This window comes from Phyllostomus discolor, chromosome 4 (genome assembly GCF_004126475.2).
Source record: "Phyllostomus discolor isolate MPI-MPIP mPhyDis1 chromosome 4, mPhyDis1.pri.v3, whole genome shotgun sequence".
NCBI lineage: Eukaryota > Metazoa > Chordata > Mammalia > Chiroptera > Phyllostomidae > Phyllostomus > Phyllostomus discolor.
The window spans coordinates 70,754,963-70,778,695 of NC_040906.2; the positions used below are offsets into that span (position 1 = coordinate 70,754,963).

Genomic DNA, 23,733 nt, shown 5'->3' on the forward strand with positions numbered 1-23,733 from the left:
GGCAATACATAAAATTTTTTATCATTGTCAGAATGATGGCATATTATGACCTATCAAATAATGTTTTTTCATAGATGAGCCTCAACCCTAAACAGTCTAGTAGCATGCTGCACAACTCCATCTTTATTTATGCTATTTAACATTTTTATCAACTACTTGAATGGAGGTGAGAAGGTTTCCTATGAAACCTAATGAGGGCGCAAAGCCAGGCAAGAAACTACTGTTTCATAACAGAATCAAGATTTGTAAAAAGACTTGGCAAATTACAGTATCAAACTGAATTCAACACAATACTAAATATAAAGTTATGCATTCACATTATCAAGGGTACAGGCACAAAATAACCAAGGCCTTGCTAGAGAGAGATTAGTTTGTATAAATTTTAGAATAGTTAAAACACCATGTCTTACATATGTATGGGCATATGTGTGCATGTGTGTGTGTATGAATTCCTCTTCACAAGTCTGATCCCCTTTGGAACTTAACATTCACTTTTAATTAGGAGGTCTATAGAACCATATATCTAGGATGATGAGAGGTCTAAAAACTCTGCCTTATTTATAATATTTGACAGAGCTATACCTGTTTGTCCAGAGAAATGAAAACTTTGGGGGAAGTAGGGGAAAACTGAGTTAAAATTCAACTGATAACTTTCCAGGTAGTGGAGAGAAGAAAGTTACCTCAGAAGATAAATTCAAGAAAGCTGCAGGAGATTCACTTGGGGTCAAGTTTGAAATGCCCAACAAGGGAATGGGCTGCCAGAAAGCAATGAGCACCTTGCAGTGGAATTATTCAGGTAGAAGATGGATGAGCAACCACCAATGTGGATGTGTCAAATGGATTTCTGCACATGAAGATCAGGATCCTTAGAGGAAAGGACCCTAAAGCCCCTTCAATTCTATGGCCTTCATTGGAGCTAAAGGTGGATGGACCAGAGGGCCAGGAGATGGACATTTCAAATCACTCAGTTGCACCACTGAACTTGACACAATCACGTGCTGTATCCACTCAAACTTGAAATCACCAATCTGGAAAGAGTTTGTCCTTACAAACCCACACATGGCTGAGTAGCTTTTGTGGCTCACGATGACCAACCTGAGTGAGTGGCATGCTATCGACACCTTAATGTAAGTACAGATAGAAAATAAAACCAAAATAAGCAAAAAGAGCAAAGAGTGTGGAAAAATGGGTGTGTAAGCTATAAAGGGAGTCTGGGTTGAAGACATACAATTCAGAACACAAAGGGGTAATCACAATGCTGTGAGCCCTCACACAGGTCATTGCTTTTCATTGCAGATCCTGGGAGTAAAACCACAGAGCAAATTGAAGTGTGGAGCACCTCACAACCACTTCCTCTTCAGCCCAATGGCTCCAATGTTCCCATAGCTCTAAAGAGTGGAGACAATATTCACAAAAAAATTTCTCTTATTTGAAACCTCCCCCTCTGACCCATGTGTTACTGCAAGCATGGAATTTCTTGAGTCCCCATTTCCCTATGCCCCTGTCACCCCATCCCCACAACCACCACCACCAACAACGACAATAACAGCAATGGCAACAACAAAGATAGGCTGCGATACAGGACCAAAAAAATCAGACTAGGAACAGCCTTCCTGTAAGAAATGAGATCAACGGAATTCCTATCCTTCAGTTACAAATACTGAAAGGGGAATTTCATAAACCCAGAAAGTGATAAAATGAAGAGAAAGACCTCAAGTCCACCCACAAGGTGATAAAATATTTTATTTATTTTTTGGTTGTGGAAAAGAAAATAAATCATTAAAATGACTTTCAGAGTGCCTCAAGGATAAGGGCATTGAGTAGATCCTGGCCATAAATGTCGTAGACAGTGGTAAAAGCGTTGGTTTTGTTTCCTTAGCATTTGTCTGGGCTGAACCTTCCTAGTTTAATGTAGGGATCGGTCCTCCACAGGGGGCACACTATTGCCTTTCCACACAGGTCCTGCCCGAGAATCCCAAGAATCCCAGAGCGATCTCTCACCCATCCCAGGTTTCCATCTAACACACACCCTACAGACACGCCACCACACCACCAGGGACTCAGGGTTACGGTTCATTTTATTTTCACGGTTACTAGTTATTTCATATTTACCTGCTGATAAATAGGTTTTATGCGTGTGTGTTTTTATTCTTATTTTCCTTAGTCCTCAGAATTCAACATGAAGAAAGCACAGCTCCTGCCCCAAGGAAGCCAGTCTACAATCTAAAGGGCCCTGGTTAATTCTGATGTTGTTTAAGGGTGTGTTTTAAGTGCCTGGAGACTGAGGAAGGTGACAGAGTAGCTGTTTTTAAAGCAACTGTTGGTTTTATTTAAAACAGGAAGAATTCGCTAAGAATGTGTAAAAGTGGCAGGATTTTCAACTAGCCTGCAAACTTGTATCCAGCATTCTGCTTTAACTATTTTATTTTTATTTTCTGTGTGTTAAGCTCTCCCATGAACATGTGATGGCTTGACTGAGCCTCAACAGACAGCTCCCCTTCAAAACCAAGTTTCTCTAGTTCTGCAATGCAGAAAAACATTAAGAACTTGGAAATGAACTGAACTTTGGAACAAACTGGAACTAAACACACGTGCCAATCAGTATTGCTCTCTGCCGCTGCTCATACATTCGGTCTTACATCTGCCCTCCAAGTCGTACACAATGGGACCCAAGAAGAGTACTCAGAACAGCGACATGATAGGGGACAGGCAGGATTTGTAAGTGGAAGCAACTCCAGCTCCCTTTCCATGTACCTGTCTCTGACATCACATGTCTTCTTAAGTGTCAAGACCCTCTGCATCACCACGAGGACAAAGTCTTAAAGGAGCTTTACTAAGATCCCCACTGAACACTCAGGGGTCAATCTACAGCACTAAGAAGGTCCAGGCAAGACGTATCCCCAAATCACCATTCATTTTCATAGCCGTTACTTTGCCCTTTAGATCAGCACCAGGCAGGCTGGAGAGTCTGGTTGCTTATATAATCATCCTATATTGACCATTAAGATGGCCACTTTTGACCATGCTAGACAATACAATTTCCCAAGTGAGCCATGGCTCCCTGTCCAAGGCATGTTTTTGTAGAAATCTTGGCCCTAGAGTCCATTGCCTGGAGATTCTAATTCAGCTGAAACCAACAGGAGCCAGCCTGGATGACTCAGGGGGAACGGAAATGATGGGATGAGTGATTGTTCTCTTGAAGTCCCTCGTTGGGGAAAAGCAGTTGTTCACTACCTGACAGGACAGGTTTCTCAGGCTGCCCTAGAACAAAACAATAAATCAACGTCACTTTCCTCCCTAACATCTTAAAAGTCTATATTTAAAATCTTCCATTTCAGCTCATAAGTCAAAGAAAACTATCCACGGAACTATCCATTTGGCCTCTGGTAATAACAGGGATCGATGAGGTAGGGGAGAAACAGCTGAGAGGACATTATCAGTGGAAAGAAATCCCATGGGAACACCACCCGGCTGTCTGCTCTTGGTCACTGCCTCGGTTATGTAAGGAATCCACACACTAACACAATGACTTACTCTAGTGGGGTAAGCACACGTGTTAGCTAAAGAAAGTTGAAAGACTTGAAAATTGGAAACCTTTCCCTTTCAGAGTCATAACTAATCTCTGGAGCAAATCCACAAGTGCCTTAGGGATTCTCACTTCCCAATTAACCTGAATCTCCACTACTTTCCATATTGCATTACTCTGATTTATTCTTTTGGGGGAGATATGTTAAAATACTGTTTCCTTGCAATTAGTATCCAAATAAGTTCTAAGAGCTTATTCACAGTACAGCGGATATGAATAACAATACTGAATCATCATCATCAAACTTGCTAAGGGACTAGATCTTAATTATTCCCATTACAAAATGATAATAAGTGATGTGATAAAGGTGCAAACACTAAAATGTCAACCATTATAATATGTCAGTGTATCAAATCAAATGAGTACAATGCTATATATCAAATATATTTCAATACAAAATTTAAAATACTGTTAATTACAAATGTAGTGCTACTACAAATATAGAAAATAAACTGATTTAATAAATGGCAAGTAACTATTCTACATCATTTTCCTCATATTAGAGTTCTGTTGGATGATAGCTAAATAGGTTTATGCCATGTGTGATTTTGGCAACGATCTATCTGGATATATTGCAGAGGCTCTGAAGTAAACTTAAGTAAAAAGGCTCGCCCACACACCCAACCAAAGCATAGCTGAGGTTTGAAGACAAAAGAGAAGCTGGCCCCCTACGATCAGAGTGTACGCTGCAGATGACATTGTCCAAAACATTCACTGTCCCTTTGGTGTGGCCCCACCATGTGGTAAACACAGACCTAACATCTCAGATTGGACAGCCTTTGCCCTTTTACTCTAGCAGGGACCCACATTTTGAGAAAGGGGGAAACACAGGTAATAAGTAGATGGGACTCCGTGTTCACAGGTGAAGCATGGCGTGTGATCGTGGTGAAAACAGCAGAACTGTGCATAGCATGTTGTGTTTAGACGCAGAAGAAGCTTCTCTCTATTTTGTAGGAAGACTTCCTGAAGATGAAATTTCGAGAGCTGCTTATGGTTAAATTTGAAATGCTGTGCTGTCATTGGATTGCTGAAACCCACCTTTCTTTTTTTTTTTTTTTTATGATCATTATTACTTTTTTTTTTGCTGTTTTTTTTATTTTAATCATTGTTCAAGTACAGTTTTCTCCCCCCTACTCCCATTCCAGCCCACCCACCCAACCCTCCCCCCTTCCCCCCATTACCCCCCACCCCTAGTTTTTGTCCATGTGTCCTCCAAATTTGTTCCTGTAAACCCTTCCCATTCCCCCCTGAAATTCCCTCTTCTCTCCCCTCTGGCCACTGTCAGACTATCCCCTATTTCAGTGTCTTTGGTTATATTTTGCTAGTTTTTTTTGTTTTGTTTTGTTGTTTAGATTCCTGTTAAAGGTGATATCATGTTGTATTTGTCTTTCACTGCCTGGTTTGTTTCACTTAGCATAATGCTTTCCAGCGCCATCCATGCTGTTGCAAGGGGTAGGAGCTCCTTCTTTCTTTCTGCTGCATAGAATTCCATTGTGTAAATGTACCATAGTTTTTTGATCCATTCATTTACTGATGGGCATCTAGGTTGCTTCCAGCACCTAGCTATTGTAAATTGTGCTGCTATGAACATCGGGGTGCAAAGGTTCTTTTGTATTGGTGTTTTAGTGTTCTTAGGATAGAGTCCCAGCAATGGAATTGCTGGGTCAAAAGGCAGATCCATTTTTAGTTTTCTGAGGAAGTTCCAAACTGCTTTCCATAGTGGTTGTACCAGTCTGCAGTCCCACCAACAGTGCACTAGGGACCCCCTTTCTCCACATCCTCTCCAACACTTGTTGTTTGTTGCTTTGTTTATGATGGCCATTCTGACTGGTGTGAAGTGGTATCTCATTGTGGTGAAACCCACCTTTCAAGAAAGAGCCACTGAGGACTATACCAGAGTTGCTGCAGTGCCTGTTACTTGGGCTGGAAGCCAATGGGTAAATGTGAATCCTAACCATGTAAAATGCCTTCTCCAGCTCAGCCTTCCATGCTGAGAGCCAACCTAGAGCAAAGTTACTTTTTTAAACTCCCTTCTGTGCTTATTGGTAAACAGCCATCTTCACTGCTTAAAAAGGAAGGGCTTACACAAACTTTCAGGTATTGTCTTCCTACAATATTGGTTATAAAATCAACAAGAAAGGGGAACAATAAACCAAGCACCTATAGCATGGGTCAAAACGGCAGCAACTTCAGGAAATACCATGTCTGAACGGTCCTCTCTGGAGGTAGGGGGAGTGAAGCCCGCCTTCAGGAGGCATGGTGACTTCTGTGTGCACTCAAGGACCCTGTGATGATCCCCAGTTTTCTAAGCTCACAAACTCACCCAGCTCACCACTGAGCCAGAGGCGCAGTTGCCTCTCCCCTCTTTTCCCTCCTCTGTCACAGCCTCAGATCCTTCTCCTGGGCACTGCCAGCCCCCCAAACAGGCAGTTTAGCCAAAGCCAAAGGCTAACTAATGTTGATGACTGCAAATCAAAGGTGCCTGCTTGGGCAGTCCTGGTTGACCAAGAAGAGGGAGGGAAAGGGGTATGGCCAGATCCATCAAAGGAAGCAATTACATTTATGGGGGAAAGAACAGCCTGAAAGGCCTTGGGAGACAAAGGAAGCTTCCTGCCTGTGTTCTGTCCTTTAATTCTGCACTAAGGGCAGGCTGAGCTATTCAGTGCAGCACTGTTTGGAGACTCTCTGCAGTAGGGACCTGCCTGCCTGGTTTTCACATCTATGGCAGGGGATAAACTGTCCCAGCTCATTTGAATAAGAAAAGGAAGCAAGCATCCAAAAAGTAAAAAGTACTTCATGTAGGTAGGACAGGGTTATAAACGCTTCAAGATTAGCTAAAGTAAAAGATTATAAGGGTGACAGAGTTTCCACCAATATAAGAAAAACATCCCTGGGATTTCTTGTTTGGTGATCAAAAAATCTGGCCTTGCCCTGACCAGTGGGGTTCAGTTGGTTGGGTGTTGTGTTGCAGAGTGAAAGGTCATGGGTTCAGTTCCCGGTCAGGGCACATACCTGGGTTGTGGGTTCAGTCCCCAGTCAGGGTGTGTGCAAAAGGAACCAATCGATTTTCTCTCACACACCAGTGTTTCTCTCCTCTCTGTCTCACTTCCTTCCCCTCCCTCTAAAATCAAATAAATAAAATCTTAAAAAAAAAAAAAAAAAAAAACAGGAAAAAAAGGAAGAACGGGAGGAAGAAAGGGAGGGAGGGAGGAATGATTCTGGCCTTCAGGTGAGTTGCTGGTGTGGGAGGTGAGAGGTGACGGGAAGGGTGAGCAGCCGGCAGCAAGGGTCTCTGTAACTCCATGTTCTGCCATCTCTGGTGGGGCTATTCTTGACCAGACTGCCTCACTTCCAGCTCAGACTCTAGTGGAGATCACATTAGGGTGAACATGTAGATTCTTATGGATACAGAAGCTGTAACAAAAACCTCCCAGCAGCAGAAACAGTCATTGAGTCAACATCGGAGGAAGAGGCTGTCAGAAGAAGCAGGCTAGCAGGCCAGTTGTGGAGTTAAGAGGCAACAATGGGATTTGACAGAGAAGAGATGCTTGGTGGCTAGAATGACTGCCTGTAAGTCTTAGACAGGTGGTGCCTCCCCCACTCTGGTGCTAAATGCAAAGTCCTGAATTCAATACATGCTTCACACCCCTCAAACTCAGGAAGGGATATGGGTCCCTTGCTAAGTCATTGGTGCCAGGAGTCACTCCATCCATGGCTGCAAGGGTGACCTTATAAATGTAGTAAAATGTCACTTTCCTTAGATAAATCACCTGGTACTACTTGGAGAATAGACTGAATTTAGTTCCACAAATGCTATATAAAGAAGGCTATTAACCTACCCTTAAACAAAATCTAAATAACGACATTTTCTTTGGAGCTGAGGCTTGCTGATTACCTGAAGCCAAGAATAAGAGAGGCTATCTGAAAGGCTAGAGGGGATATAATCAAATACTCCCATTCTTCAAACGTCCAGCAAAAGAGCAGAGTAACACTGTGACAATGACCATGACCACCACCATCACCAGATACACCCACACATTTACATCCAGGAAAATTACTCTCTATTGCATGGGATCACAACTGTCTTTATTATCTCCAATGACGGTCTCCTACAATGTGACCAGGCCCATTTTGATCATATGGGTGGACCCAAAAAGGCTTAGTGTCCCTCTCCAAATAGCCAATCCCCCTGCCTCTCAAAAACTACACAGTCCAAGAGAAATCTCTGCCAAGAGTCAGGAAGGGTGAGTTTCCATCACCATCACCTTGAGAGGCATTTGGGGTTAATGCGAAGACTCCGGAATCAGTCTGCCTGGGTGAAATCTCAGGGCTGCCACATAGCACCTTTATGACATTGGGGGAAGCTCCTTAACCTCTCTGTGCCTCAATTTTCTCACCTATAAAATAAGGATAAAAATAACACCTACTCATAAGATTGTGTAATGACCAAATGCACTATGATATGTAAAGAACTTGAAACAGTGTTTGGCATATAGTAAGAACAATATCAATATTGGTGGTTATTATTACTGTGTCTATTATTACATTCTGGAGTATGTCACAGAAGACATGTTCTCCAGACTTCTCTCAGATGGGCTTGACAACACCATCTCTACTTCAAAATAGCTTAAAGATAAAATAAAATTATTTTTAAATAAAGTACTTTCAGATTGCTTTCATATCCAAGTTAAGAGCCTATGACAAATTTTAAGGGGCCATGAATTCCTCACAGCTATTGCACTAACAGGTAAAGTCTATTTTCAAACCCCTCCCCCATGGGCTGGCCCTGTGACATTCTCCCACCAATAGAATGCACAGTTTCTGCCCTTGTCTTCTTGCTGGGCATCTCTGTCCTGTGAAGGAGCCTGAGCTAGCCTACTGGAGGATGAATGCAAATGACAGAGATGAGTTTTCCCAGATGAGGTCTCCCAGATCAACCACCTCCCAAGCACCAGCTGAATAGAGTATGTGACCTCAGGAGAGACTGGCAGAGAGTAGCTCAAAGTGCTGACCACAGAATCATGCACAAATAAAATGGCTGTTGCTTTAAGAGACTCAGTTTGGGATGGTTTAGTGTTATGCAACAAGAGACAACTGCTCCAGAGCCCTAAACAATGAGGCTTTTTTTATCAGCAGCATTTCAAACACCCCTCCCCCAGCCATGAAACCAGGCCCCTTGTCTCTTTGCCAGCAGGTTTACCAGCCACCACATGATGCTTCCAAGCTCTCATCTCACCCACCCAGTGGCCACCCAGTGAGGCCACCACTGTCAGCATATTAACTTGGGAAAAGCTAAGACTAACTAGTGATCAAATCTGGGGAGATGGAGACAGGCTTTCTGCACCCAGGTAGGTACCAAATTAGGTCTCTGCAGAACAGGGCGATATGGGAACATGCAATTTTGTTTCTTTTAGTCTATAGTGACTATGAAGCCAGAAATGTCGAGATCTGGCTCTTGGAGTAGCTTTACATTTTGGGTCTTAAAAGTATTGCACAGTGAACTAGATAGATGATACCTTCAAGTCGTGAGCAAACTGATTCGAGGTCAGCATTACCAGGTGAGAATCAGGGGGAGCCAGTCAGAACCAATCCTGGAGCCCAGATATGTGGCTCCAAGAATGCAGGAATCCCCCCAAACGCCTTCATTTTTTCTGCTGTTCCCAGCAACGACACAATACATCATAAGCTTTGATTTTTCTGTAACCTAAGCAAAACCCCCACACTACACACAGTACAGGGAGAAACACCAAGTTCCATAGATCAGTGTTCTTTCATCTGTAACATGTGGGTAGAATTGATAATCATCCTGGTAGGAAAATCACTCTGAAATATGAGAGATTTTGGAGGCTTAGAAGTTCCTGTCTCCTATAAACAAAGTCACCACATCTAAAGGGAACAATCTCATTAATTTGAAAAGCTGGATCAGCCACAGTGCTCAAGTTCTTAGACCTAGAACAGTGGAATCTGCCGCGCACATACTTGTTTGCTCATCTCCTACTTGTTGAGCACATACTTTGTACAGTCTATTCTGGGGGTGTGGGTAGAGGGAGAAAGTTGGGGAGCACAAAAGTGGGGATAGCAACAATTACAGAAAAGTAGCTAAGACACTTCACCTTTGACGAGTTTACAGGTCTGGTCATCTTGAAAAACTACATTCCCTGCTTGAAGCAACCCAGAGTAACCCAGCTGAGCCCCAACATTCCTGTTCCAATGGCAACTGATCAGGCTATAAATCAAGGGAGTTCAGAACACCCCTGATTTTGTGGAATTAAAGAGCTGATGAGATGCAAAACTGAAATAATTTACCCAAGGTTTGCAGCTAGTTTCCGTATAGAGCCACCTCCAGGTCTCTGCACTGAAACTCCTGCCGGACCCCATAGAGACCCCACTCAAGATATGAGGTGTTTACAATGTGAGGGGGCAGAGACACCCCATAATTCTGACCCAGCCATCAGCAGACAGAAACTGGCTATCCAGTATGGGGAGCAGAAGCTCTGCACTTGCCACAGGGGAGCAACTCAAGGATACAACTTCTCGTGGAATAAACCTGAGTCCTCTAACCATATATAGCATCCATTAAAACAGGCTTATGGAAGCAACAGCACAAGAAAATACTTGTTAAATTTAAAATTCAAAACTAAAATATATAGAAACTATATGAACAAACTATACACAAAGGGAAAGGCAATAGCAACACACTACTGTGTTCATGACTTACAGAGTGGGCCTCTTTTAAAACTGGGTGATTTTTAATCTTCATTATTTCTCTATATTCTCTATAAGCCAAATACTCTTTCACAATCTTGAACTACTTATATATTGTTTGATGCTTTGACTACATCAGTGCAAAAGAGACAAAATGTTGATGGTAGGTGGGCACAGGGCAGAGGGCATGTGAGCAGGGACAGGTAAGAACAAGGAGCAGACGCTAGCCGCACACCCTGCACGTGGGGCAGAGCTGCCTCATGGTCGACCTCAGTCTGTGCTGTCAGTTAATCCCCCCTGCTCTGCCCCTTCCTTGTTCAGTCATCTTACTTTGAGCCACTTACCTAATCTCTTTAAATCCTACTTCCTCAACTGTAAAAGGTAGATATTAATAGGACCTTCCTCAAGGGGATGCTGTACAGATTAAGAAAAAATAATGCAAATAAAATGTGTAGTCAAGTGCTGACAGAAAGTAGGAGCCAATAAGTGCTAGCTGTCATGATGGTGGTGACCGAGGCAGTTAGTATTGGAGTTACTCTTTTTTACTGCCATTGTTGTCATTGTTATTATGACTATCATGACGATGATGGTGATGATGTTCCTACACTGTGCTTAACATTATAACTACAACGGCATTAAGTTTCCTGCTTTGGGAGATCACCAAATGCTCTCCCTACGGCCCATTGCTGGAACGTCATTTCTCTGATCTCCATATTCTACAGGTTTATTAATAGCAGACTCTTAAATTGAAGTAACAGCTGGCCCACCACCCAATATTCCCTGAGGGTTAACAATGATAACATACAGATTCCTACTTGTTTTTCTGGACCTAATTAGGGTAGTACAGTATCATCCTTTTTTAAAAAAAGGCAAGGAGGAAAGCATCTTAGTAGACACCTACAGAATGCTGCTTTGTACTTGAAACACATAATTAGCACTAACAAATGGGTGCTAATAATTCAGTCTGCTCTTTAGACAAGAAACAGGAAGGTAAACATGGCCCAAGCCCATCAGCTCCCAATCTCACACAACTTCCTCTGGAGGCTGCCTCCTTCACCCATGAGATGCAAGGTGGGAGGTCTGTTGGCAAGGCAGTGGGCCTCTGGGCTGGGAGCTGAGAGCCCCCGCCAGGGAGATTACTCAGCAGACCAGGCTTAGGTCCCTGAAGCCTCAAAAAGATATTCCTGCCCTGGCCAGGTGGCTTAGTTGGTTAGAGCATCGTCCCGTACACCAAAAGGTTGTGGGTTCCATCCTCAGTCAGGACATGTATGGGAGGCAACCAATTGATCTCTCTCTCCCCCCGAACCCCCCACCCCTTCTTCTCCCTCTAAAACCGGTAAACATATCCTTGGGTGAGAATTAAACACACAGAAAAAAGTCATCCCTTGGTCTTAGCAACCTGCCCTCAGAAAAGCAAATCTCAGATTTGAATTTTTCACAGGGAAAACGGAGACATGCTAATAACCAAACCTGGTCAGCCTGTGTATTAAGTACCACACCTAAAAGAAAAGGGCAAAATGAAGTAAAAAGCAGCCGTCAGTAAAACACAACTTGAAATGTGCCCACATCAATGCTGTTGCCTCTTCTCTGTTAGAGTAATACTCTCATCCTATTTTGGATCTGGAAATATTTTCTAATCCTTAACATTCAAATGTCCTCTAATTACAAATGTTCAATAAGCAGAGCATGCACTCACTAAGCTGGGTTGGCAATGTGGTGCACTTGACACAGACCCTTGTGAGCATCACTTCCCACTCCTCGGACACTCTTTCCCCTGTAACTGGGACCATTACTCCAGGGGGTTCTATTTTAATTGACTATATTAGTGTATTATGTGGGAAGCAGAGAAATCTTTGATCCACTGGTCACTCCCTCCTTGGGATCACCAGAAATGGGACAAAAGCCAAAACTGGGCTTTGAAATGCCAGCACTGCAGGCTAGAAGGGGACAGAAAACCTGGCACACTGCCGAGGAGATGGGCTAAGGACAGCGTGTACATGGCTCCCTGACCACCTACTCCCGAGCTTCCGAACAAAATGCAGAGGGCTGTCTGTAGTCGCTTCCATTCTTACCTTGAGAGAGAGCGTGGCTGTCAGACTCCGCTCCTGCAGTGAAGGGGTCTGTGCCCAAAGGAAGTAACCTCCAACCTAGAAAGGTAAAAAGATAAGGTAAGAGCCACTGCTGACGAAGAGTTACATTCCTGAACAACTGGAATGTTTCCTCATAAAAGGCAGGTCTCCAGATGTGTGAAGACCTTACAGAGTGGAACAGAAGCAATATAACCAATTGAACAACATCAAATGCATGAAATCCCTGGAATCAAGTCAGAGTGAGCTAATGTTTTATTAACACACACCTGGACCCCGTCTAATTGGGAATGGTAATGATTGGTGAAATCATGCACCTCATCACGTCCCTCTACAAAAATGGCTGTTTAGCAAGGAGCTGGCAGAACTCCGCATAACACTGACACACACCAGGGTATGCTGGCAGGTCAGCACATTCACACACAATGCAGACTCTATGCCATTGAACCAGCCCTGCTTTGGACGGCAGCCCTGCCAGCTGATGAGATAATGACAACATGAGACTTGAACCTAGACGAGGAGGTGAAAGGGAGTTGGAAACTTTTTCTGCATGCACTCAAATAAGCAACTGTAAAAGACACTGAATGATTATGTCCAATCTTAAATAATTATTTATATCCCTATTGGTGATGGTTAATTTTCTGTATGTAGTCATCTTGGCTGGACTACAGTACTCACTTTGGTCAGACACATCTAAATTGCTGTAAAGATATTTTTAGATGTGATTAACATTTAAGTTAGTACACTTTGAGTAAAGCAGAATACCTACCATAATGTGGGTGGGCCTCATCAAATCAGTTGAGGCCTTAAGAGTAAAGACTGAGCCCTGGCTGGCTGGCTCGGTTGATTAGAATTTCACTCCACACACCAAACATTTGCCAGTTTAATCCCTAATCAGGGCACACACCTAGGTGGTGGATTCAATCCCTGGTCAAGGTGCATATGGAAGGCAACTGATCAATGTTTCTCTCTCATTCTCTCCCTCTCTCTCTCTTTCTCTCTCTCTCTCTCTCTCTCTCTCTCTCATTTTCTCTCCCTCCTCTTTCCTCTCTCTTTCTCCCCACCCTTCCTCTCTCTCAAATCATGTTTTTTAAAGAGTAAAAGCCGAGCCTCCAGACTGCTAGCCTGCCCTGCAATTTTTTAGACCAGGGACTGAACCCTCAGCCCAGGTGTGTGCCCTAACCAGGAATAGAACCTGCAACCTTTTAGCCATGGGGCATTGCTCCAACCAATCCAGCCACAGTGGCTAGGGCCTGCCCTGCAAATTTCAAACCTGCCAACCTCCACACACACGTGAGTCAATTCCTTAAAATAAACATCTCTTTCTTTCTCGCCATACAAGGTATATATTTATGTATGTATACAAGAGGGGACCCCCAAGAAGTTATTTATTAAAAGTTATTTATTTATTCTTACATGTTTAAACTTCAGTCACCTTCAAAGTACTTTCCATTTGATGCAATACACCTATCCAGACATTTTTCCCACTGCTCAAAACAGTTTCTAAACTCATCAATTTTGATGCCTTTTAGTGCTTCTCTCCTTGGCTTCCATATAAAGTTCAGCCATTGTTAATATAACAAGAATGGTTTGCATGACATCCATGTAACCTGGCAGCCAAGAAGAGTGGACTGGAATATGCGTGTGTGAACAATGATGACTTCACTGTACTAGTCAGTGGAAGTGGTAGATGCTCTTTAGTGAGCATGTGTACTGTGTGGCCATCACATTCAAAGTGATTGATCAAAGAGAGCAACAAATCTAAATCAAATTTTGAATAAAGCTTGAACATTCCTCCACAGAAACTCTTCTGACAATTCAGAGGCCGCAGCTATGGGCAACTAGTGATTGGCAGCTCCATCATGACAATGTACCCATCCACGCATCATGTCTTGGGCAGTTTTTTTTGGCAAAACATCAAATGATGCAGGTGATCCAGCCTCACTACAGCCCAGATTGGCACCCTGGGACTTCTGGCTTTTCCAAAAACTAAAACTTTCTTTGAGAGGGAAAAGATTTCAGACCATTAGTGAGATTCAAGAAAATACAGCAGGGCAGCTGATGGCGACCAGGAGAACTGTGTGAGGTCCCAAGGTGCCTGCTTTGAAGGGGGCTGAGGTGTCAATGTCCTATGTACAACATTTCTTGTATCTTGTATCTTCTTCAATAAATGTCTCTATTTTTCATATTACATGGCTGGATACATTCTGGATACATTATATATACACATACATGCATACATATATACATATACAGGTATGAGGAAAAGTTAGTGCACAGAAAAGTTATAAAGTACTAAATTATTACTTGATATGGCTCATAAATTGGGTCCTGAGCATCCTAGTGGCCAAAGCAAAAAAAGGAAAACAGACACAGAATAAAGTCCATTTATTTTAAATGGACTTTAAAATAAAAATACAATGTACATACTTCTCAAAAGGGTTAGCTTGTTCTTGTCATTGAGAAATTTCTCCTAATTCCTTGGGTGAATTCTTGAAATATCCTTTATCATCTATACTGGCAGGTCGGGGGATGGGAATAATAATGAATAGTGCCTCTAAGAGTACACAGTAGAGTCTCCCATAATGCTACCTATCTCTTCCCTCAGTGTGAGGTAAGAGGCCAAAGCACAGCTCCCTTAAGTGACTTAGCAAGGCCAGAATGATGCCCAGGCACACAGCCATTGGATCATCTGGCTTGACTCAGGGATAAAAAAGAGAATTTCTGGATTAATTAATGAAGTCCATATCCTGAGAGATATTCCCCAGAAATAGTAGCATTCCCCCCAACAAAAAGCGGGGCGAGGATCAGCTACACCTGCCTGAGACTGAGCTCCGGCAACAGCCTGGAGTAAAGGTTTTCTCTGTTGCTGATGAGGAACAGACCCACAGAAGGACTGCCCTCAGAAGGTCCATAAGCTCAGGCTTAAGTTTCTATTTTTGCATTCCTAGGAGTCATATACCCTTTCTGCACTGGAATCAGTTTTTTTAAACATTTTTATGGCAAAATATACTTAACATAAAATTCTCCATTTAACATGTTTTCTTTGTTTTTGTTATTGACACTATTACCATTTAACATTGCAAGTGTATAGCTAAGTGGCATGAGGTATGTGCACAGTGTCATGCAGCTCTCTCCACTGTCCACTTCCAGAACTGTTCACCACCTCACACAGAGTCCCTGCACCCACTGAGCAGTAAGTCCCCATGAAGTGGATGTCCCCCAGCCCCTGATACTCACTGTTCTACTTTCTGTGTCCATGACTTTGCCTATTTGCAGCACCTCATATACATGGAACCATACGTCCATCCTTCCAGTCCCTATTGCACTAAGCATAATGTTTTCAAGGTTCATCCCTGCTGTATCGTGTATCAGAATTCCATTCACTTTTATGCCTGAATAATATTCCACCACAAGTATCTGCCACATTTTGTTTATCCTGGAATCCATTTTTATATAATTAATCCAACAGTTAACTATCAAATATTTACAATGTGAAAAGTTTGATTATTTTTTCATAATGACTTTATTCAAAGAACCGTGTACAAGGGTCAGAAGAGCCACACCACAATGAACCCACTGACTAAGTCCTAGTTTCACCATCAGTAGCAGCAGCAAGAAAACAAAAGTCTATTAAGTGATTTTTCTTCCCTATGGGTTAGGTAAATCTCCCCTACAATTGTAATTACTGTTTTTCATATTCAAAGCTGAAGGGAGATAAGAATATCCCCACTATCTGGAACTCTTCTCATCACAGTGCCTACAGCTTAAGTGCCACCCTTGCCCCCTGACCCAGGGTTAAGAAGCTTCTTCCAAACAGCTGAGAGAAACTGCACTGCTATGAAGCACTGCTCTCTGTCCCTGCAGATAAGATACCTGGACAGAATCAACTGGAAGAGCATGTCTCCCCCAACCAGCTTGCCATCCCTGAGCTTCTCCTTTCTGGAGCATAGGAATCAGGTAACCAGCCTTTTACGTGGGATGATGGGTCTCAAGACAAACTCAGCTCCTCCCCACCGAGACGACTGGATGGTTGAAAGAGAACTCGAGGCTGCACTGCACTCTGGTTTTCTCCTGTAGAGTGTATAAAAGGGCAAACGGCACAAAGGGGGGATGCCACTGCACACCTGGATTCACAAAAAGGGCCTGGGGTGAGTCATGGAAAGATGTCCCCAGGAAGTTGATGAAAAACAATCATTTCTGCACCCTGGAAAGAGAACTGCAAGCAAAATCAAGAGCCACAGAGCACTCAGGCCACTTTGTTTAGCACAAACTTCTCAGCTCGGAAGATGCTGCAGTCCCCCCAGGCTGCAGGCACATGAAGGAGTTAAAGTTCACTCACTACTTCGGTGTGCAGTCAGCCAGGAACATGTCATCTAAGCATCAAATGCTGTTTTAGAAACTTAGAGAATTTAGGCTTGAGTTCCGTCCAGAGGTACATAAAGACTGATATCAAGAGCAAGAGTTTTTTGCAGATAAAAACAAAATGAACAGTGTTAAGATTGTTCTTTTTAGTATATAGATAAGAAATCCATTGCCTCTAAAACAGGTCACATTTCCATGGGTTGTACTGGGTTGGCAAAAAAGTTCATTTGCTTTTTTCCATAAGATGGCTCTAGTAACACTTGATTGTCTTTACTGCCATTCGAAACAATTTTGTTAGACTGTATTGTGACAGCTGTCATATCAGTGAGCATTTAAAAAGAAGTATCAAAGTTGGTGAATTTTTGTGTAGCCATTTTAATATTGAAGATGGAAGGAAATACATAACATTTTCAGCATATTATGCTTTATTATTTCAAGAAAGGTAAAAACGCAACTGAAACATAAGAAAAGATTTGTGCAGTGTATGGAGAAGGTACTGTGACTGATCTAATGCAACAAAAGTGGTTTGCAATGTTTCCTACTAGAGATTTCTCACTGGACAGTGCACCACGGTTGGGTATCCCAGTTGAAGTTGATAACAATTAAAGCAAGACATTAACTGAGAACAATCAACATTATACCACTTGGGAGAGAGGCAACATACTCAAAATATCCACTGTCCCAGGGGCCCTGAGCTCCATATCATGGGACTTTTCTGCCTTTCCCAAATGCTCAGTGCTAACTAGGAGTCACTGCGCAAAGGGCATCACTGTTCACAGAACTTGTGTCCTCCTTTCTCACACCTCAGTCTCCAGAGCTGGCTCAGACACCTTAACCAACTTCAGTTTCCCCTCTTCCTAAAAAGAAAAGGAAGAGTTACATGCCAAAGTGCCCTGCACATTCCTGAAGCGAGTCTGGAACAAGAGATTATTGGGACAAAAGGACTCCCAGTCGCTTCGAGACCTGAGTCACAAGTAATTACTTTCTCCTTCATGGGAAAAATTTAAACATGAGAGCTGACTGATGTCCTCTGTTGGTGCTAAGAGACACAAACACTGCAGTTCAATTTCCACACCCTCCACAGATGACATTTGGCCTACAGCATAGATGGGTATCAGGCCTGGCTCCAGATGCTGTAGTTTGAAGGGGACTATATTGGTTTCAGAGGAGGACCATAACAAGATGGACTGTTGGAGGCAAGTCACAAGTGACAGTGGCAACACAAGGGATCACCTAGCCTATCCTAGGGTCCCAAGTCTGTTAGTCTTCTCAAGCTCTTCAGTCTCGCTCACATCACCTCCCCAAAGACAACACAAGTTTGGCACAGCTTTGCCCAGAACTGTCCAGGGACAAATGTGAAATCTCCCATTATTGGAGGCAATGCCCTCAAACACTCTGGGGGTCAGCAAACAAGGCCATTGGGTCCTCTCTAGGCTTCAGCGATGGGCTGGGGCTCTTGTCTAGGGCACATCCCAGGAACAGGGACCGCTAATACTGAGGCTGATGCTCATGCCTGCCAGGTCCCAGCCCACAGAGGAAAAAAGAGAGCAAGCTGATGCAATTAGCCAGGTGAATGGGAACTTGTGAAACCATTCAGACAACATAGTACTTGAATTTATTCAGTTCCCATTACTGGAGGGTCATTGTGCTTCCACCCCCTGTTGATTCTGGAGGCTGCACATTTTTCCTCGCAAATTCCAGGATTCTGTGGCTACATGAGCACACATTGTGCATCAAGCCGGGGGTAATTTGACTTTAGGCATCAAGGGGCACATACTGTGGAGTGTCTTTGTCCCAGAATCGGAAACTCAGTGATGAATTCTAAAAAAATGCAAGTATCCAGTTAATAAAAAAATAAACTAAGATTCCTCATTAGAGTCCATCTCCATTACACCTCTTAATGACTGATTACACATTAGCCTTGCTAATGGTTTTATTTCCATTATTGAGTCATGAGCATCTCAAGAGTCCACATGGAATCTTCTCCTTTATCCCTTTCCATGCCTAGCATAGTGTGGAACACAAAATAGAAACTCAGTTAAGGCTAAATTATTCATTGCTTCTTGCTTTTGAAATATTTTTCCCTGTAGGAAAGCAAATCCGCTCTACCTGCCTCATTTAATCAACAGGACACCTCCTTCCTCGCCCCGGCCCCACCCCCTCGCCAAAGTAACTCCAGCAACAGTGCCTTCACGATGAACGTCCATGCTGAGTTCAGTGGATCACACAAAAAAGCAAAGTTACAAATGGAGCTTCGAGGTTGGTAAATTCTTGTCCTATGCTTTTAAATATGAGCATATCTGTATGTTTCCTAGACTGCAGCAACAAATCACCACAAATTTAGTGGTTTAAAACAGTAATTTATTCTTTTACAGTTTTGAGGGTACAGAATTCAAAATCCAGGTGTCAGAGGGGTTGGTGACTTCTGTAGGCCCTGAGGGACAATTTGTCCCTTGCCTGTGTCCTCCCAGTTTCTGGTGCCTCCTGGTGCCTCCTGGTGCCTTGGCTTGCAGCTACAGAGCTCCAGTCTTGGTGTCTGTCTTCTCATGCTCCGCCCTGTCTCTCTGTGTCAAATTTCTGTCTCCTTTCTAAGGACTCTAGTATCACACCTACGGCCCACCCCAAATCCCAGATAAGCTCATCCTGAGATCCTTAACTTAATTATATCTGCAAAGACACTATTTTCAAACCAGGTCACATTCACACATACTAGAAGCTAAGACTTAGATATAGCTAGTTTGAGGGATACCATTCAATCTTCTACATTACCCAAAAGCAGAACATATCATCTTCACCACAAAGCCCTCTCCTTTTCCCAATGATCTTCTTCATATTAACAGACTCATTTCCCAGGCCCAACTCTTCAGGTTGTCTTCAAGGGCTCCCACCCCCTTGCTCCCCAATTCCAATCAGCTCCATAGTCCACAGTAATGAAGTTGGGTCAATTCTACTCAAGTGAGGTGCTCATGCCTGTCTCCTCTGGCCCACACCTGCTGCCTGACCATCCGGGCCCCAGCCCAGATCACCATCTTGGACTAGGTCACGACTCCTTCTCACCTGTCCTCCCAGCTTCCTTTTCTGACCATACCACCTGTTGCTATCTTAAACAGAACCTGACAATGCCACAACTGTGTCCACAAACTTTCTGTGGCCTCTAAGCAAATGAAGCCCAATACCTTTATTGTCTAGCATCTGGCTCTACTAGAGTGAGTCTCAAACCTCTTTCCCAGACTTATTCTCCACTGCTGTCCTCCATCTGGTCCAGACATTGGTCAAAGTAGATTACTGACTGTTCTTAAATACTTCCTCAAAGGCGTCCAAGACTTTGAAGTCTCTCTGCCTAGGATTCATTGATTAATTCAACAAGCCTTTACCTTGACTATGTCTCCTTGTCAATATCTCACACAGAATAGTTCAACTCAAAAGACAGCTCAACCGTAAGTTTTCATCCAGTTTCACCAACCACTCTGTAATCCTCACTCTTTTAAAATCTAATAGCCTGACACAGATAAGGCATTCTTTTATTTTTAATTTTTTATTGATTGATTCTAAGAGAGAGGAAGGGAGGGGCAAGAGAGAGACACATCGATTTTTATTGTTCCACTTATTCATGCATTCATTGGTTGATTCCTGAATGTGCCCTGGATGGGGATCGAACCCACAACCTTGATCTACTGGGACAATACTCTAACTGAGCTACCTCGCCAGGGCCAGATAAGGCATTCTTGTTCTCTCCTTGAGCACTTATCATCAACCTGATGACAGACCCTGGATGGAATTCTGCTTTACTCACGTACATCTCCCTACAATCTAGCACAGTGCCTAGCATGTAACACGTGCTTAGAAATATCTGCTCAATAAAATATACAATGTATCAAATAGGTGAATAATACAGTTCTTGCCAGCTTACCTTTGGCAAGCTGGGGAGGATGAAATAGGCACAAAAGTGAATAAGAATGACTCAAATCATAATATCGTAAGCATCATAAAAGAAGGATAAGTGGGATTCTATGGAAATCATAGAAAAGGAAGCTTTTGAAAGGGGTGCAAGTTTCCTAGAGAAGGTAAAACTTAAGATAGATCTTGAAGGCTAACAATATTTTCATGAGTAAAAGGTGGGGGGTCAGGGAAGAGAATAAAATACAGATGAAACGGCATCTGCAAAAGACACACAGCCAAGTGAAAGGAAGTGGCGTTTCCCAGGCTCCAGGAGGAACACAGTTTCCTGGCCACTGACTGAGAGAATGGCGAGCAATGGGAGGCCAGGCCGGGGAGACAGGTCAGCATCCCCTGTGCTGTGCCAGGGAGTGTGAAACTGCCTGCAACAGATGGGAGTCATGGAAGCTTTCAGGCGGGTGCGATGGTCCCATCTGCACTTTCAGAAGATCAGCTCCAAGGCACCACAGAACTCAAACCCGGGTATGCATGAGAATCCTCTGGGCAGAGTCAAACTTGTGTCGTGTGGAGAGAAAAGCACAAATTACAATGTAACAGTTCTCCATCTGCAATAAAATCATGTTGATATTTTGCCTTTTGGCTTTAGAATGTTTAAGAGAAATAAACAGTACTTCTCCTTGACCTCCCCTCTCTTCCCCTCCCCAGAAATAAACACATCCTTTTGGTGAGTATCGCTCACCCCGTGTTTATACAGAGAAGGAAATATATAGGCAGATGTATGCATCCACAACAACTAAATAGCATTGCTATTTTGTGTTAAAATTATATAAATGATACACTTAGTAAATATTGTTCCAAATTTGCTTTACTCACTGTGAGGCAACTTTAAAAGCTCAGATTTCTGCATTCTACCCAGACCTAATCAATCACAACCACTCAGCAGAGGTGTTTAGAAACACGCATTTTAAAAACCCCACTTCATTTTGATGTTACTAAGTCTACATTTGGGAGTCACTGGTGTAGAAGAGGAACTGGGGAGAAGATAAAGCAGTGGTAGGAAGAGCAGTAGGAACATTTCATGATAATTCAAGCAAGAGGTGATAAGGTCATAAGCAAGGGTAGCAGTGATGGAAATTAAGATAGGGGCAGATTCTGAGGCCCTGTGAGGATAAAATCAACAGGACTTTGTAACTAATTAGAATCTGGGGTGAGAAAAAGTAGTAGCTAAGAAATGGCCCCAGGGATGTTAACTTGAGTGAACAGGGGTACAGTGACACCATTAACAAAAATGGAAAGCACAGGAGGAAGAACAGGCTGTGAAAGAGAAAGCTGATTTGGTGTTAGATGTGTTCTACTCAGGGCTCAGCAGGACCCCCATGTAAGTATCCGCAACGGGATTTATATGTGCTGGACTAGACCGAGGGAGAAGGTCAGGACCCACAATACAGATCCAGGATTCCCTGCTGAAAGGGAACAGCTGTGCACATGGAAACAGGGATGTTTGTTTCAGAAGAGATACAAGAGGCCCCAGGGCAGGTCTCTGAGGGCACACATATACAGGGGATGGCAGATGAAGAGGAGCAAGCTCAGGAAGTCACGGGAAGGATCAGGGTCAGGAATCCACAGTGAGTGACCAGAGTGTGACACAGATGAGGACCAGAAGACATCATGGAGAATGAGTGACCTTTCGGAGAACATCAGCCACCATGGAGGGAGAGGTCTGAGACTGACATCAGTTAAAAATACCAGAAGCAGCAACGTTAAGCTCCTCTTTAGTGCTGAAAAGTGAGGTCAAAAAGAACGGTTACAAAATAGCCACAGGGATGTAAAGTACGGCATCGAGAATATGGCTAGTAATATTGTGATGACTACATACAGTGTCTAACCACTCTGCTGTACACCTGCCACTAATATAGTTTTGAATGTCAGCTGTAATTGAAAAAAATGTAAAAGAATGGTTGAAAGATAATTATTTTAGGATTTAGAGCAGGAGAGTTGAATGCATAAATCATGAGGAAGGAAGCAGTGGTAGAAAAACTGTGAAGAGATGAGAAAATAAAAATAGATTAATTAAGGTCCTGAAGAAATAAGAGGGAATTGGATCAGGACACAGGGAGACTTCCTGTTGAAAATGGCAGACCAACGACACATTTCTGCCTCTCCCTTCCCGACTCCCTACTAAAAGGACTGCGAAGCCTATTAAATAGTCCTAGGGCTATTAAATACTAAAACTATTAAACTTTTCTTTACTAAGATAAAGAGGACTAGAAGGAGATAACTGCAGAGGAGACATTTGAGAAAATATAAAGCAGAAAGACAAATGGTAACTTAGTTTATGACATTCTTGCCTTACCAATAGCTTGCAAAGTAGGATCTCAATAAGTGAACTAACTTGGTCTGTAGATTCTGCAGGGCTGAGCACCTGAAGGCACCAGGATGCAAGAGGGCAAGGATGGATCTTGAAAGCAGAGAGATTACTTGAAAGCAGACAGAGCAATTTACACCCAGAGCCTCTCCTCAACCCCGAGTAATAAGGCATCTAGCCCTACAGAACTAGGGCTTTGTCCTCTGGAAAATGTTAACCAGACAATTCTCTGGACTCAAAGGCATCGGGCAGAGTGCAACAGTGGGATGAGTGTGAGACTGAACCCTGGAGGATGAGCAATGATCCGCACACTGAACTGCCCATCCCATTAACAGCAGCATCCAGCTGTAGAACCACATCACTTCTCCCCGCCCCCCGCATCATCCTTCACACCTGCCTCACCCCTCCCTTCCCCAGGAGACTGGACAATCCTCTAGAAAAACTAAGTGTCCCAGAGATAGTCCCATATATACTGACCACCTATCACCTACAGGAAAGCCCCTCCTATTCACACTGAGCTTTGGGCCGAGGACAGCCAAGGATCAGATTTGAGGAGAGCCTCCCACACGGGAGAGTGGAGCAAACCCAACAGATAGATCCAAGGAACTCAGAGACAGTAAGGAAGCTGAAGGTTTCACAGCAATCTAGAGGCTCCCTGCAATGGCCCAGAGAGATATTTTATTTGCCCAGCACAGTTATTTTAAAAATAAAATAAATTCACATAGTAA

At 43.2% G+C, this 23,733-nt stretch overlaps 1 protein-coding gene across 2 annotated transcripts in view; it reads right to left on the reverse strand.

The window, feature by feature from the left end:
- LYPD6B (LY6/PLAUR domain containing 6B) overlaps nt 1-23,733 on the reverse strand; it is a 162,518-nt gene that overhangs the window by 43,736 nt on the left and 95,049 nt on the right. For both annotated transcript variants that reach the window (XM_036023517.1, XM_036023518.1), the window contains exon 3: nt 12,364-12,438. The gene's annotated coding sequence lies outside the window, so the exon portion shown is untranslated. The remainder of the gene's footprint in view (nt 1-12,363; nt 12,439-23,733) is intronic.